We start from the raw sequence: 16,778 nt of genomic DNA, 5'->3' as shown, positions 1-16,778 counted from the left end.
TTGTGCAGCCATCACCTCTGTCTAGTTCCAAGGCATTTTCATCACCCCAAAAGGAAACCCCATACCCATTAAGCAGTCACCCCTCATTCTCCTACCAGCCCCAGCCCCTGGCAACCACTGGTCTGCTTGATATCTCCATGGACTTACCTACCTTCTGGGTATTTCAGATAAAAGGAATCATTCAGGGCTTCCCTGGTGGCACAGTGGTTGAGAGTCTGCCTGCCTATGTAGGGGACACGGGTTCGTGTCCCGGTCCGGGAAGATCCCGCATGCTGCGGAGCGGCTGGGCCCGTGAGCCATGGCCGCTGAGCCTGCGCGTCCGGAGCCTGTGCTCCGCAACGGGAGAGGCCGCAACAGTGAGAGGCCCACATACCGCAAAAAAAAAAAAAAAAAAGGAATCATTCAATATGTGACCTTTTGTGTCTGACTCTTTTCACTTAATGTTTTCGAGGGTCATCCATGTTGTCGCATGTATCAGAACTTCATTCTTTTTCATGGCTGAATAATATTCCATTGTATGTAGATACCAGATTTATCTGTTAGCCAGTTGATGGACGTTTGGGTCGTTTCCACTTTTGTGGCTATTGTTAATAGAGCTTCTTTGAACATGTGTGAACACGTTTTTGTTGGAGTGCCTGTTTTCAGTTCTTCTGGGTTTACACCTAGGAGTAGGGTTACTGGGTCATTGATGACTCTAAGGAACTGCCACACTGTTTTCTAAAGCAGCTGCACCATTTTCCATTCCTGCCAGCAGTGCAGAAGGGTTCCGATTTCTCCACATCCTCACCAACACTTGTTATTATTTTATTATTACCAACGTAGTGGGTGCAAGGTGAAGCTTCATTCTTAACTTCCCCAGGTGGTCCCTATGGGCGCTAGAGCTATATTCAGGAGAGCTTGTTCTGCACTGGGTTAAGTGATGGTCTACTTCTCGCAGAGGCATGGGACTTGGGACTCAGTCAAACAGGGCTTTTGTTGGGCTGGTAAAACCCATCAGAGGATTAGAGTTGTTAATTTGAGTGTGTTTAAGAGGTTGGATTTTTTTTCACACATCTTACTGTCTTAGCCCATAATGAAAAAGGATGGCTTATAAACAACAGAAATTTATTTCACACCGTTCTGGAGGCTGGATGTCCAAGATCAACATGCCAGCATGGTCACATTCTGTGAGGGCCCTTTCTTCCTGGTGCATTGCTAATACTTTCTCACTGTGTCCTCACATGGCAGAAGGGGTGAGGGAGCTATCGGGATCTCTTTGATAAGGGCACTAATCCCATTCATGAGACCTCCACCCTCATGACCTAAGCACCTCCCAGAGCCCCCACCTACTAATAGCATCACATTTGGGGGTTAGGATTTCAACATATGGATTGGTGGGGGAGGGACAGAACATTTAGCACGTAGCACTTACTCCCTCCCCTTTAGTAAGGGGAACTGAGAGGATAGGGACAGCTTGTTCTCAGCTTGCCCTGGAAAGGCCAGATCAGTGCAGATGACTGGTGGGAGCTCCCCCACGCCAGTGCCCCCATGGGCAAGTTACTGCAAAGCACCTCTACCTGCGGCTTGGGGCTGACCTGGAGGGCCTGTCCCGGCACGAACTGGCTTTGAATTCTTCTGTTTTAATAAAATTTAAGGTGAAGTTTTGCACTCTACCAGATAGTGTAGCCGGGCCTGATTTAATTTTTAAAATTAGGGGTTATCCCCCCAAATATTGAAGTGTATTTCAGGAACACATAAGGTTAATCCTGTGGCTGTGAGGATAAAGGTGATAAACCAGGGCTAGCGGGTAGAGGAGTGTCGGGGAGGGGGTTATCGTGGGAGTGCTTCATGAAAGGAATAGTATTCCTGTCTAACAATGAGGATTTTGTTTCCCTCTTCCGGAATTTCCTCGAATATAATCTCTGGGGTGGAAAACAACATTTAAACGATGCATTGTATCCACAAGCAAAGGGAGCAAGGTCCTACTGTAACTCCCTGGGCCACTTCAAGATTGCTCTAGGACAGAAGCCCAGCACCCATGGCCTCCTTAGGTTCTCAGCCTTGGCCACATGTCACAACACCTGACCAGCTTTAAGCACTATTGTCTAATGGGTTCTGGTGAACCCCAAGCATCTGTGGTTTTTAAAGCTCCCCAGGTGATTTTGATGTGCAGACAAACTGCTGTGCTCACCCATGGGACGCGATGGTACAAAAAGCAGACACTTGCTCACGCCCTCAGAGAGCTTACAGTCTGACTGGGGAGGCCCCCTCGTTAATCACATAATTAATCAATTGCAACTTTGATAAGTGCTGTTGCACACTTGCGTTTCTGGAGAGTCAAAGAGTCTCACTGAAGCTGTATTTGAAAGCTAACTAGATGTTAATGAGGGGGGAGCTAGGAGAAGAGCATCCCAGTCAGAGGGACCAGCATGTGCAGAAGTCCTGGGGTAAGAAAGAGCTTGGAGTGTGTGGAGACCTGAAAGACAAGCTGACTGGAGCTGTGAGCAAGGGAATAGGAGGCCTGAGGAGGTTGGAGAGTGGATGGTGGTCCGCCATCCATTGTCAGCCTATGATAAGTCTGTCTGATATGCTCTCAGTGTTTGAGCTGCTGTGATATTGGTCGAATACCCCAGCTTCTGTGTTCTGGAATAACCAGGTGCATGGAGACCTGATGAAGTGGCCACCTATCTCTCATAATGGTCTGAGCAGGAATGCCCTCTTCTAGTGCCTATAAATTATTCTTTTCTCAACCTCCATGGAGGTAAGAGTGGGGCATCTACAGAAGAGGAGAGATGGTTGGAGAGAGGATGGGAGTTTTCACCACGTTGGAAAAGCTTCCAGGCCTCCCCATCTGTTGATAGAATGTCTCCCTTGAAAATTAGATCTTCTTCCGTGTCACCATCATCTCTGTGCAGGAGAACTTGTTTAACAGAATGAGTGGCCCCCACGTGACTGGAGTCTAAGATTTCTCATTGCGTTGATGACTCTCCACCCTGTTTCTTAGATGTTCTTAGATTAAATCTACAGATTTAATTCCTCTTCCTCCTCAATTTCTTCTCCTCCCCCTCCTGCTTTTCCTTCTTTTAAAAATCTGTGCCAATTTCTAATTTATTGTGGGTGGCATGGAGGGAATTCTTCACACTTCATTGGGTCCTGCTTCCCATTTCAGAAGCTCCACAGTTTGTCTCCTGTGTCCCCTCCCCTCCCCTGGCTGCCACCCTGCTCCTGTCCAGTTTTCGTTTCAACTGCTCTGTGGCCAACAGGAACCCTTCCTCTTGGGTTTGAGCCTCTCAGTACCCATTTAAAGTGTTCATGTCTCTATAGTAGTTTTTCCCTCCCAAGACTCTTAAATCTTCATTCTCCCCTTAACTCTAACAGCAGTGTGGTCTGTAAGGCATCATTAGTCACCACTGTGTGCAGAAGGGAAACTGAGACCCAGACAGCTGTGTGGGGCATGGGGCAGAGTCTGGCCTTGCCTGGTGGCTTGCTGCCTGTGGGTCCCTGGGAAATCACAGAGCCTTCCAGGGCTGTGTCCTCACTGGTCGTGTGGGAAAGACCTAAGTAAGATTTCCGTGCCCGTAAGGCAGTGCCGTGGTAGAGAGGAAGGGCTTTCCGGCTTCCCGTTCTGGTTCCGTCACTTAGTTCTGTGGTCTGGGACAAACCAGCAGGCATCAGTTTCCTCACTTGTAACATGGTGATACCAACAGTGACCCCGCAGGACTACTGTGACTATTCGGGTGCTTCTTGGGAAGGCCCGGCACCAGGCCTGGCCTGTGGTTAGGCCTTCAGGGTGTGGTAGCTGTTCCATCTCCTCTCCCTTCTGGAACTCGGCTGTTTGTCCAAGGAAACCCCAGCCGTTAGTGGTGGAACTAGAACCCAAGTCTGCTGGCTGCCGGCCCGGAGCCCCTGGGTAGAGCTCCCTCTAAGTCCTGGGGTAGCATCCAGAGAGAGTGGGCCTGGGGCCACCGAGGTGAGACTCAGTGCCCGTTAGCCCTGGTGCAGGGGGACTTCCCGCTGGGAACTCTCAGCACAGTGGCAGGGGACCCATGAGGTCACACACCAAGAAACTGTGAGTCATCGGGACCCCTGCACCCCTGCAAAGCTGCCCTGCAGCCCCAGTACCAGCTGGGAAATTGTTTCATGGATTCCTGTTGATTTTCATGTTGAGGGAGGAGCATGGCTGTCCCCACACACTGCTGTGTGATAGTAATGCTGACACTTATCCAGGGCCAGTTGGGAGCCAGGAAATGTGCTCAGTGTAGGACCTGTGCCCTTGCTGATCTCGCAGCAAGGAAGGCACTGCTAACTCCATTTTATGAAAGAATCAGGCCAAATGGCCAGTGAGGGGCGGGGCCAGATTTGAACCCAGGTCTGCTTGGCCCCAAAGCTCATATTCTGTGCATGAAATTGTATGACCTTCCGTCGAGTAACATTCACCACGAGGCTTCTCCAGCAGTCATTTAATAATAGAACGCTGGGCTTCCCTGGTGGCGCAGTGGTTGGGAGTCCGTCTGCTGATGCAGGGGACGCGGGTTCGTGACCCGGTCTGGGAAGATCCCACATGCCGCGGAGCGGCTGGGCCCATGAGCCATGGCCCCTGGGCCTGCGCGTCCAGAGCCTGTGCTCCGCAACGGGAGAGGCCACAACAGTGAGAGGCCCGCGTACCGCAAAAAAAAACAATAGAACGCTTGTTCACATCCCCAAACCCACATCCACTGTCAGTCTACGTCAGCCCTGACCAACTAATTTTCACCACTGGTCAAATTGGATTTGGCCAAGTTACCTCTGTTGAAGAGAAAAATAGATGAGTCCCAAAACTTGCTATAAAATGGGAGGGAGGATAAGGTGGCCCCTGTGTTGGATGCCTCATGCCAGCTTAGGAAGAGGGAGAATTAGCTGACATGCACCTTACTTTCCTGGCTCGCCTTAAGTAACTTCTTGGGCACTTTTGGAAAAACCTGCACATCTATAATGCATGGTCTGAATACCATCACAATGGAAGCATGATGTGAGTCAAGAACCGATTCGGTCCTTATTAAGAACCTCCTTTCACAGCTAGAATGTGCCGTGTTCCTTCCGTCACAGGAACTTTGCACAGCCTATTTTGCTGGCAACACCTTTTCTTTCTGTCTTTTCCCTCCTGGCCCCACCCTATTTTGTTTCACTAATTTATTCTTAGGGCTCAGATTAAAGACTAATTCTTTAGGAAAGCACCACTGACCCTTTCCTGTGCTAGATCTACCTCTGACATATGCTGTTATGGCAGTAATCATACTTCTTCAGAGCACCGCTATTATAGTTATTTCTAATTTATTAATGTTGGTTTCCCCACTAGAGGATAAGCTCCATGAAGGCAGGGACCACATTGGTCTCAACTGCTGTATGCCTAGTGCTTTGCACTTGCCTGCTATATACTAGGCACTCAGTCAACAATGGATGGACCAATGGATGGTTGGATAGATGGATTGAGCTAGTTAACTTCATTTCCTTTACCTTAACTCCAGCCAATATACTCTTCTTGCAAGAAAGGGGGATTGTAATTGCCTGTTTATATGTCTCCCTTGGGTCTCTTTGAAGAAGAACCCATATTGAGAACACTAGAATCTAGCCCAGCACCTGATATATGAAAGTTGGCTGTGTGGTCTAAGCTTAATCTTGCCCATGAGTGATTCCAAGGACTGTTGCTCCTGTCGGGGAGCCTGGAGAGTTATTTTCCCATGTTGAGAATAAGGATGAAGCACTCATGGAAACTGAGGGAAGTCCATCCCTGCTTCCCACCTCGTGCCATAATTTAGCTTCTTGGTAAGATCTGCTATTGAAGTTGCCAGTTACTCTGTTGACTTATTTATACATAAATAGTTATTCCTGTAACCTTCACTTAGCCAACATTCAGAGATAATGATAGACAATCTTGGTAACATCACAGACATCGCTTCCAAAGCATTCCCTTGCTATAGGAATGTTTATGATATGCTTATTGCTAGAATTTCATGAGCAACAAACTCCCAAACTGCAAATGACTTAGCATTTGAAGTAGGGAGTGAGAGTGTACGTGTGTATGCATTTAAAAAAAAAAAAAAAGACTTTTGAAAAGGGAATTTTTTCTTCTACAGAGATGTCTTCTAAAGTTTAAAATAAGAACTACATAAAAGCTGAGAGTTTAGAGGAATGAGCACTTTCTCTTAAGCGTTCAAATGGGGGAAAATGACTTGTAATCTCTCCCTCAAGTATTAAGGCAATAGGCATTTAAAGGCTTTTTTGGGAGCTGGCTGTCACAGACAAAAGATTTCTCAATTTTAAAAACATCATTTTTATAACATTAAATGGTAGGAATGAACGCGAGCAGCCCTCTTGACATTTTGGAAATGCTTTATTTTTTGAAACGTCCCAGTCCATTTTAATAGATGACACTTTTGTTCTTCCCATTCCGGGCAGTAGCTTCAGCTGGGGTTGCCATAGTTACAATTGGAAGTTCAAGGTAGAGCAGGACAGGGCTCCAGGCACAACTTCTGACCAGGTTCCCGTGAACCCAGTGTGTTGGTGCCACCACCTCAGACACCCCCCCGCCACACTTTCCCAAACTCCCTGCTGTAACTCTCCTTCTTGGAGACTCTCTGAACAGTCTGAACTGTAGTCCAGAGGGTGAATTTGACATCATTTTTATTTCCAACCACCCTCTCTGAACCAAGAGCTCAGCCAGACATCTCAGGAAGGTTGCACTCTTTACAAACGTTTCCTATAGCATGCTTCTCAGCTGTGGTTTGTGGAATGGTGCTGGTCTGCAAGCTGTTTACCGGTCCACGAGATCAGTACAGAAATTGAGAGGAGGCACTTAGAAACTCTCATGCCGATTTGACAGAGTAAGCTGTTGAATCATTAAGAAGTAGGCTTGTACTCTATGAATATTTTTGTCATTTCATTTTTCTACCAGTTCCTTTTCTTATATTTTATAAAAGTATTCATCCGTGATGGATCAGAAATTAAAAACAAAGAACTGGTCCTTCATAACAAAGAGCTTGAGAAGCCCTGTGCTGTAGCACTTGTAAGCTGCCTCTGCTCCCTGTGGGACAGGTAGGCTGTTGAATGAACTTGGGGAAATCACAGCACTTACCAAATTATCTTGTAGTGAAACATGTGTACGTCTCTCTCTCTCTTCTCTCTCTCTCCCCTTCTTTCTCTCTCTCTCTCTCTCTCTCTCTCTCTCTCTCTCTCTCTCTCTCTCTCGCTAGGCTGTTGCTTGAAAGCAGGGACTGCATCTGATTCATCTTTGTAGCCTCGTTCCTTAGAGCCCTGCCTGGCACATCGGAGGGCGTGGGAAACATTCGTCCTGCGCCTGTCTGCTGCCCAATGACATGAGAGTGGCTGAGGCCAGCCTCGCGAGCTCCCGCGGCTTCTGGATAGTGTCCTTGGCAGGCTGGTGATGGAGAGCTGGGAGCAGACGATGAAGAAGTGACCTTTCTTTCTCTTTTTCCCACAGAACTAGGCCTCCTCTTCCCACCTGCCCAGCAGCATGAGAGCAGCATGACTGGCCGGCCGCAGGAGAAGCCCCCAGAGCCAGGCCCCCAACCCGACCATCTGCTGCGGAGGCCAAGGTGAGCTTGCTTCCCCTTTCCTGGAAAGTCTCGGCATTTTCATTTGAACTAATTCTCTATGCTTTTGTAATCCCTTGCCATATGCTGGGAAAATGGGGTTTACTGGGACATGGGTAGACTGAAAAAGTACATGTCAGCCTAATGGGGCAAAACGTGCTCATTTCGGCTAATGGAGAGGCCGATGGTGGAGCAGAAAGGACACTGGATTGAGTTTCTGGGGACTGAAGCTCTCATTACTCCTCCACCACCTCCTGAATCTGGGACCTTGGGCAGATCTTTTGGGGATCGGGTATCCAGGGAATTTTGGATGAAGGAATCTCTGGGATAGGATAGAATTGGAAGGATGGTCCACTCATGGTCTGGGGCTCTCAGGACGCCCTGGATAGTCTCCTGTCCCACACAGGGTCATAAAGGGCCTTAGAGGATAAGCCAGGCCAATTCCCGGCCAATGTTGAGCAACGAATTGTTAGAAAATTTTTCCTAATATTGAGACAAATTCTTCCTCTCTGAAATTTCTAACTTCTCTCCTTTGCTCTGCCACATGGACCCACAAAGACTGGGCTTTCAAAGACTCTTCCACATGACCCTCTCTTTGGAGATGGCTGTCGTGACTTAGATTTGGAGATGGCTGTCGTGACTCTGTTTTTCTGTTTTGTATAAATTCTCCCTGGAGACTGGCACCACTCATCTTGTCCTCTTGTCCCCTCCGTGTTAGAAAGGGCTTCATCACCTCCAGTGTTGGTCCTCAGTGCTCACTCAGCCGGTACCATCCTCAACAGAGAATCCTTTGTTCGCCACTCATTCTTCAGGACATATTAAGAGACCCCTTTGTGACAGTCACTGTACTAGACTCTGGAGATACCTCAGTGAACAAGAAAGACAGGGTCTTTTTCTTTTTTAAGATAAAATAGGTATGGATCCTTGGAGAGAGTTTGAAATAAGCATTGAACCATTTCTGTGTGCTCCCTTTAAATATTTTATCTTTTCAACTTTTTTTCTTAAATGTTTTATGAGTGCTTGAAAAAGCGTGTACTCTCTAATTATTAGATATATAGTAGTTTTCTATATATGGTCATTAAAATAAGCTAGTTCATTGTGCTGTTCAAATCATCTGTAATATGTCCTTGTCTGTTTTTGTCTGACTAATCTTCTCAATAACACATTATTGAGAGACATGTTAAAAATCTCCCATTGGATTTGTCCATTTCCCCTTGTAGTGCCAAAAATTTTGCTCATGTATAAAATTTTGTATATTTTAAGGCAATGCTGTTTGGTTAGAACAGGTGTATCTTACTGATGAATTGGGATTCATTTCAACCATGTTTATATTTGTTTTTTTTCTGCTCCTTCTTTTTGGTTGAGATGTTTTTCCCTCCTCATTCCATCTTCTGTCTTCTTATTTGGAAGTTATGTGCTCTGTATCTGTTCTTTCAAATGTTTAGCCCATCTATTTTAACAGGCATACTTAACAAAGTCTAAAATTAATCAATGTCTTTACCTGCCTCCCCCAAAACACAAGAACCATAAACTGGTTTAATTCTAACCACTACCTCTCCCAATTTATATACCATTGTTATCCTGTGTTTTCATGCTGTCCTGTTTTTTTCCTACAATTTAGACATCATTGTTTTATATGATGTGTTTGTATCCACATTCTTATCCATATCTTTTCTCACCATTCTTTCATGAATTGGAGATCATTATCCTTCTGCCTGAAATAAACCCCTTTTAGCATTATCCTTTAGTGAGAGTCTGTTGGTGGTAAACTTTCAAGTTGTTTTTGCTTTGGTTTGGTTTGGTTTTTGTTGGCTTGACACTATATTTTGCTCTCAATTTTGAAAGGTAGCTTTACTGGATATTTTCTCTTCGGTCACTGAAACCATTATTCCGCTACCTCTGGCTCTGAATGTTGCTGTTGAGAAGTTGGCTGTTGGTCTTCCTTTATAAGTGACCTGGCATTTCCCTCTAGTTACATTAAAGATGTTGCTGCTTTCTTTGGTGTTCTGCCACTTCTCTCTCATGTAGCTAGGTGTCAGTTTCTCTGTCTTTATTCTGTTCAGGTTTCATTGGGATTCCTAGAGCTAAAGATGAGTGTCTTTCAACAGTTCTGGAGGATTCTCACCCTTCATTCTTTGAATATTGACTCTTTCCCATTCTTTCTAATAGCTCCTTTTGGAACTCCAGTTAGACATATGGTGGACCTTCTCATTCTGTTCTCCGTATCTCGTAACCTCTATTCCATATTTCTCACCTCTTTGTCCCTCTGTGCTGAACTCTGAATAATTTCTTCCAACCTGTCTTCCATTTAATTTATTCTGTGTTTCAAATGCTGTTTAATCCATCCATTGAAATTTTTTCCTTTCAACTTCTTCATTTATCATTTCTAGAAGTTCTGGTCCATTATTTTTTAAATCTGCTTGGTGATTTTCTCTTATTTCTTGCTTATATTTGCAAACTTCTTGATTTCTTTAACATATTGAAATTGCTATTTAGAAATAGTAGAATTTCATATCTGGTAATTGAGAATCTGAAATCTTTGCGGGTCTGATTCTGCCGTCTGTTGCTTCTGCTGGCTAGTACTCATAATGCCTTGTTGTTGTTTCCTTGTTGTTGTTATTTTCTTTGAGCTGTTCATTTTCCTTAGAACTTTACCTTTGTGAACTATTTGAGGTATGGCTTGAAGTTAATTTTTCCAGAGACGTTTTGCATTAACTTCTGCTAGTTGTCTGGGGGCACTCCCAATCAAAAATCACTTTAAATTCATTTTCTACCCAAAGCTTTTCTGGCTACATAAGTAGCATGAATTCAAACTGCAAATCTGTGTGAGATCCAGCTTATGGGTTCAGATTTCTACCCAGCCCAAGGTCAGGTTTCCTCGTGGTCTCCTTTTGTGTTGGGGGTCTATTTCTCATTCATTGAGGGTGGAGCCTTTTGAAGTCCCACTTTTATGAAGGAACTAAGCTTTTTCTCCTGTTTCCTGAGCGCTGTGCAGCTCTCATGGGAAACTTAGAATCTGTAGGGTTTGGCAGGAACCCTCAGGGCAAAAGCCAGGTTTGCTGCTAGCTTACATCCCAAAGTTCCTGCTTTTGGTTTTGTTTTTGGTCTTCGAAGAATCCTTCCATTTATACCAGTTCAGCAGTGTGTATACAATCTTTTTATTTTAAATTTTAAACAGCATGTTAAGTTGTTTCAGTTGGGAAGGTCAAGTAGGGTATCTGATCTGCCATATTGCCAGAAGGTCTGTTTTCTTTCTTTTCTACCATAGCCCTCTGGGGCAGGAATTACTATTCCTTGTTCACAGAAGAATGAACCAAGGCTCAGAAAGGACACGTAACTGACTGCAGTCACGGGGCTAGCAGGTGATGGACTGGCAAGGGGTATGTCCCTCCCCTATCCCCTTTTCCCACCTTTGCTCTCCTCAGAATAACTTAACCAATTTTGGGGGGATTAGCTTTATACTCACAAAGGATATAAGTTCCTACCAGAATAAATAAATAGTTGGGCAGCTTTGTAAAATTTGTTTTTGAATCTATTGTTTATCTTCCTCGAGAGAGGAAATGGCTTCTGCATATTTTGTGGTTTGTTTCTCCGGTGGTCCCCAGCAACCTTCCTGCTTCATTCCCACTTGGCAAAGACCTCCTGGACCTGCAGCCAGATCCCATGTGCACCTCAAGGTTGAGGACAAGACCCCAACTTCCTCTTGTCCTCGTGCTCTCTCTCCTTCTCCCTTCCCTTGTGCCTCTTTTCCACACCCCCCAACCCCATCCTTCCTGCTGTTAGTCTTCTTGTCTCCTGTCTGTGTGCCTTTCATCGGAGGGGAGGCCACAGAGCACAGTGGTTAGACGTTTTGGGCTTGGGGGCAGGAGAAAGAGCTGAGTTTGAACCTAGCTCTGCCTCTCACTAGCTTCGTCTCTCTGAGCTTCCATTTCTTCATCTGCAACATGGGGACCACAGGCAAAGCTGTTCAAGGTTGAAATGAGATGATGTATGTATGTAGAGCTTGTAACAGGAGCTTGGAGCATCACAAGCACCCAGTCCGTGGTACTCAACACCATCATGACTAAGAACAGACCCCTTCAAGACTCGCACCCCTGTTCAGTGATGCTCTCATGTTGGCAGAGCTGGTTGATGAAATGTGATGGAGATGGAGGCAGGAGTCTAGGGTCAATGTGGGATTCCCAGCCCCGCTGGGGTGTTTTTAAAAATAATCGGAGGGAAAGCAGAACACACTGGTCTGGCCAGTGTTTGCACAGGCTATAAACCATGGGTTCTAGAAATGTTCATCCCTAAAGATGGGGCATCTCAGCATCTCAGCCCTCCCTCCAAGCTGTTCCTTCTGTCTTAGAACCATGAGAGCTCTGGGACCTCATGACATCACTCGCTGGGGAGTTGTCCCTGTGGTGCCCACAGCCCAGGCAGTGGATGGCACACCAACTCTGCTGGACATATGTCCAGAAGGGGCAGGATGGGTGGTCTCCACTGTCCATTTGACTTCCATTCTTAAAGCTGACATGACTGCTTGTAAACACACACTCCCTGCTCATAAGTAGTGACTTTATATTACACTCAGATTTGTGTCACTTCCTGATTTGATATCTATCAGACAACAACTTTTTTAGCACCTGCTATTTGTAGTGACTCTGGGCTTTGTACAGTGGGCAAGTGTTATGAAAAAAGCATAGAGTTGCTATGACCCTAAAACTACTCTGAAAAATAGTCTATTCATTTAAAAAGACTTTATGACCAAAGAAATGCATGAAGGATGAAACACCTTCACAAGATTAAGTGCCAGGTATTCAGAATAGTTTTCCAGGGGGGACAGCACTGTGCCTTCGAGTGCTCAGGGAAGACTTCCCGGGGAAGGCTAGGAAGAAGATTGGGGCTGGCCCCATGGGGCAGGTAGGGTGAGGCGGCTGGAAAAGGAACCTTGTACATTGGGGGTGTCGAAGTGGTGTGAACTGAGGTTTAGAGATGGGCATTCTCTTGAGCTAGTGAGATCCAGTGCAGTGCTTCTAGCCCCACAGATGGCCTCTGTGGCGTCTCTTCGAGAGCCACCGCCACTAGCATATCAAGTGCCCTGACAAGTCCTGCAATCATGTTTGACTGTGCTTCACCCGGTTTCCCAACTGTGTCTGATCATGCATGGCCAATGAACATGGTGGTCTTGAATGGATTTGCATTTGCCTTTTTATCTCCCTGCAGATGCTACCAACTCACTTTTGTAAAACAGGGATTGACAACTTTCTTTAAAAATTCAGTCTGTGGGGATCAAAAAATTATTTCCAAATAATTTTCAAAGACAAGTCAACCACTTGTCTTCCTTTTCCAAGTGTGGCTCTAGTACTTAGAAGGGTGGGGTTTTGCAGGAGCCTGAAGATTGATGCTGCTGCACTAGGGAGGGAGCTGACTCCCAAGACGATGTCCACCCCACCGACATTCTCGACCTAGCTGAGGGGCCAGGCCCAACCCCACCCCATCCCCACCCTGCCTGCAAACCTCAAAGTCTATTAACGGCCTCTCTCCAGATAATGATTCATGCTTCCTGTCCCTCCTCCTTTCTAGTTACTCAGAGCTGTGAGCCAAGATTGATTACTTACACCATCCAACTGGCCTCGCCCATGGGGAGCTCAACTGGTAGATTAAATATTCTTCATGGGCAACGCCCCAGGTTGAGTTCTCCTTGTCAGCTGAGTCCTGCGCAGTGAAACTAGGGGTTGTCCCAGATGCAGATGTGGAGATGGTTTGCAGAACTAGGGAGTCGGGACACATCATGTTCGGGAGTCTGTGAGGAGTTTGGGGAGCCGGGGTTACTGTGAATAGAGAAACAAGGAGGTGCCCCAGGCACGGGACTCATATACTGCCATGGCCTCATAAAAGCCAACAGAAATAGGTTCTAAGCTGAGTCTTTAGATGCTTCTCTGGAGACTATCTGTTCCTTCTTGCTGTTAGGTGGTCTTGTTTCTAAAAACATTTTCATAATCTTTATTACACTCGTCATATAGATTATTCTATTTTTAAAAAATTAAAACACTCTAACTGAGCTTAAGTCTGCCCTGATAACCTCCCCCACTCACTCAGTTCCTTTTCCAAAATACCGCAGAAGCGAGGTGGACATCCAGGTGTCCTGATTCCCAGTGTTCTTTCCCCCCAGGGGGCCAGGGTCCCTAGGGATCGGCTATCAGTGGTGGAAAACCGTACTGCCTCAGTATCCTGCCTCAAGGTTGCTGGGTGTCCCAGAGACAGGCAGGGTCTGGGAGGTTCACCCAGCTAAGCCCTCGCTGGTCAGAGCCAGAGGGACCTCCTTGCAGTCCGTCAGGTCCAGCCTCCTCCTTCTGCAGATGCTGAGTCTGAGATGCAGGGAGAGGAAGTCATTTGCCCAACAAGGTCGCAGGGCCAGTCTCCTTTTCTGTTTGGCCCGGGTTATCTTTATATTGGGTTTGCATTTCCTGAATACGCAGCAACTGGGTAGGGGGTGGAGGGCAGGGGAAGTGGGCTTAGAAGAGCCCCGTCTGAGAATGTTTAAATTTCCTGTGAGTGTCTCATGAAGAGGGAGATAATCTATGTGCACATGATCCAGAGGAGAGGGGGAGGCATGGTTTAGGTCCAGAAGATGGAGAGTGGAGGGGAGAAGCGGGAGGGCAAATGGGAGCAATTCAGAGACGTTTTTATAGGTGAGATAGAAATAAATAGAGGCTTGTTTCTTTGCATTTCCTTGTTGCCTTCTTGTTTGCGTTTTTGGAGAACACTCAAGTCACGTGGAGGCTCTCGTTTTAGTGCTGGTCCTTTGTGGTTCTGGCGGGTACCTTTGGCCGAGGACCGGAGACCTCTGCTCTTGTCTCCCTCAGGTTGGCTTCTTCCTGGCACATGTGGTCCTTTGGAAATCTCTTCCCCCCTCAGAGCATCCATAGCTTAGCTCAAAATGGGAGTACAGCCTCCTGCTGGGCTGCCTCACAGAAAGACAGTGGGTATGAGGGTGCCCCCCAGATGTTAAGGGTTGGCTTCATTTTCTCCCTAACTTCTGGGAGGCTGGCACGGACACTGAGTGATTCGGAGCTTCCACCAGGAAGGGTCTCGTTTGCCCGTCAGATCAGGTGGCAGATGTGGGCACCAAGGCCGCCCCAGGCTTGCTTTGGGACAGCCTTGCCAGACAGTGTGCCCCACGTTCCTTAAAGGGGGCCGTTGTTTAAGCAGGCCAGGAGACTGTAACTGAAAGTAAGGAAACGGCAGATATAGACAGAATTACTGCCAATTTCCTGGAGTCTGGGAGCTGGGGGCCCCCTTGCAACAGGAAGGGAAGTAGATTATTTCCTTATCTGGTATCATGGAGGGAATGAAATGTCTCTTTCCGGGTAACTGGGGCAGCACCTTTCAACTTCTCACTTTAATCATAACCACAAATATTCCTAAACTTTAGGTGGCCACTCAAGAATTACATCTCTTTCCCTCTCCTGGGGTCTTGAGTAGCTTGAGAGCCAGACCCCAGAGAGCAGAACACCCCCTTCGTTACCAGTAACCACACTAGAGAGCTTGGCCTGACTCATGGCCACAGAGTCCCTCTTAGGCACCTCCAAGTCTCACTGACCCATGGAGATCCACAGGCCTCTCTCGCAGGGACCCACCTGCCCCAGAAAGCAAGTCTTCCCCATGAGCATGTCACATGGGCATCTGTATCCTCCTGCTTCTTCCTCTGCCTGGTGAACAGTATGCTAAACGCACATTAGCCTTTCCACGGTGACGCTGGATCTTTAGGGATAAAGGGGAATGTCCTCTGATGCAGTGGTGCTTTCAGGAGGGTGTCAAGGAGGGCCCACATGACTGTGGGTTTTCTCTCTTCCTTCCTGTGTCCACTTCTAGCCATTTCTGCCTCTGAGCACCGTGCTACTCACTGAAACAAAGGGAGGGCTGAAGGTTGCCCGGGAAACAAATAACCAAATGTATTCAATCATGACTGAGTCATTGAGCCTTGATGTCAACTGTACTCAAGTCAAAACAAACCAACAGAAACCCCACCCAGGCGGTGAGACTTTGTGAGTTCTCCCTGGACACCACGCATGTCCTGAACATTCTCCTGTTTAATCTTCACCAAAAACCTGGAATAATTAGGTGTTGTTATTCCTCTTTGACAAATGTCAATACTGAGGCTCCAAAAAGCCCAAAAAAGACTAGATCAGCCTGCCTGGTTCTCACTTTGCCGGTGGAACATTTATGATTTGAACTCTGGTCTTCTGACTCCAGAGCCCAGTACTTTGGGTGTTTCTGTGAGGAAAACGCCTGCCACATAATCCATGTGTTTCTCTCCAGTGAGAAAAGTTCCTGATGAGTTCAAGAAAAAAAAATCTCCAGAGAGCTGAAGCTATAGCCCTTTAAACCTGGAAAGAGAAAGGGTTTTTGCTGTAAAGTGCATCAGATTCTTTCTCAGACTTCCAAGTTCACGGCTATATGCTAGAGGGTTGGAGGCTGCCTGCGGCTGATGGCCAGGACGTGTCTATACCAGGGTATAAGCCAGCTCTCCTTGACCCTTCAGAACGTGGAGAGCGCTGCAGGGGTCCAGCTAGGGGGAAGTAGCTTCATGCTACTCAGGTCTGCGACGGGTGAATGAAGGACACCGTACGGTATCAGAGAAGCCTCATCCTGGCAGCAGAGGGCTGCAGGTTTAACCCTTCGTCACAGTTGTGTGGCCTTGAGTGCATCGTCCCCTGCATGTGAATTTCCTCATCTTTCAAATGGAGAAAACAATTCTGACCTCACCGGCTTGTTGTGGGGACAGAGTAAGGTAGTGGGTGTCGGTGCTTTGTCCAGTGCTTTCCAGAACGTTACTGTTGGCCATGAGAACAAGCACCCCCTCCCATGAACTCCTCAATGTCCCTACCAGAGACTCCGCGTGGGCCAGAGGATTCGTGGCCGTGGCCCCGGGGGACGGGTCTGCTGTGAGCTCCACTGACATCAGGAAAACACACCCACGGCCGCCAGGGCGGGTCACTCTCCATGTCAGCACTGACCTCCTCGTGCCAGGGCTGTTGGAGAGAAGGAGCCATGAGCTTCTCACTCTTCTGCTCAGGAAAAGGAAAGAGAACAAAAAGGAAGGGGGAAAAAAAGAAAAATTGATTTTCTTTAACCTGTGGCTTTTTTTCCCTTTCTCCCCTCCTTGTTATGAGTGGGATTGCCACTTAACTTTTTTATAATTAAAAAAAAAAAGATGTTCTGGGT

At 46.9% G+C, this 16,778-nt stretch overlaps 1 protein-coding gene across 15 annotated transcripts in view; it reads left to right on the top strand.

Moving 5' to 3' along the window:
• The window catches only part of TRERF1 (transcriptional regulating factor 1), a 250,496-nt gene that overhangs the window by 176,068 nt on the left and 57,650 nt on the right, over positions 1-16,778 (top strand). For all 15 annotated transcript variants that reach the window (XM_032648293.1, XM_032648289.1, XM_032648287.1 and 12 more), the window contains one exon: positions 7,457-7,571. The gene's annotated coding sequence lies outside the window, so the exon portion shown is untranslated. The remainder of the gene's footprint in view (positions 1-7,456; positions 7,572-16,778) is intronic.

Source organism: Phocoena sinus, chromosome 11 (assembly GCF_008692025.1).
Source record: "Phocoena sinus isolate mPhoSin1 chromosome 11, mPhoSin1.pri, whole genome shotgun sequence".
NCBI classification, from domain to species: domain Eukaryota; kingdom Metazoa; phylum Chordata; class Mammalia; order Artiodactyla; family Phocoenidae; genus Phocoena; species Phocoena sinus.
This window is presented reverse-complemented; position numbering and strand designations above follow the sequence as displayed.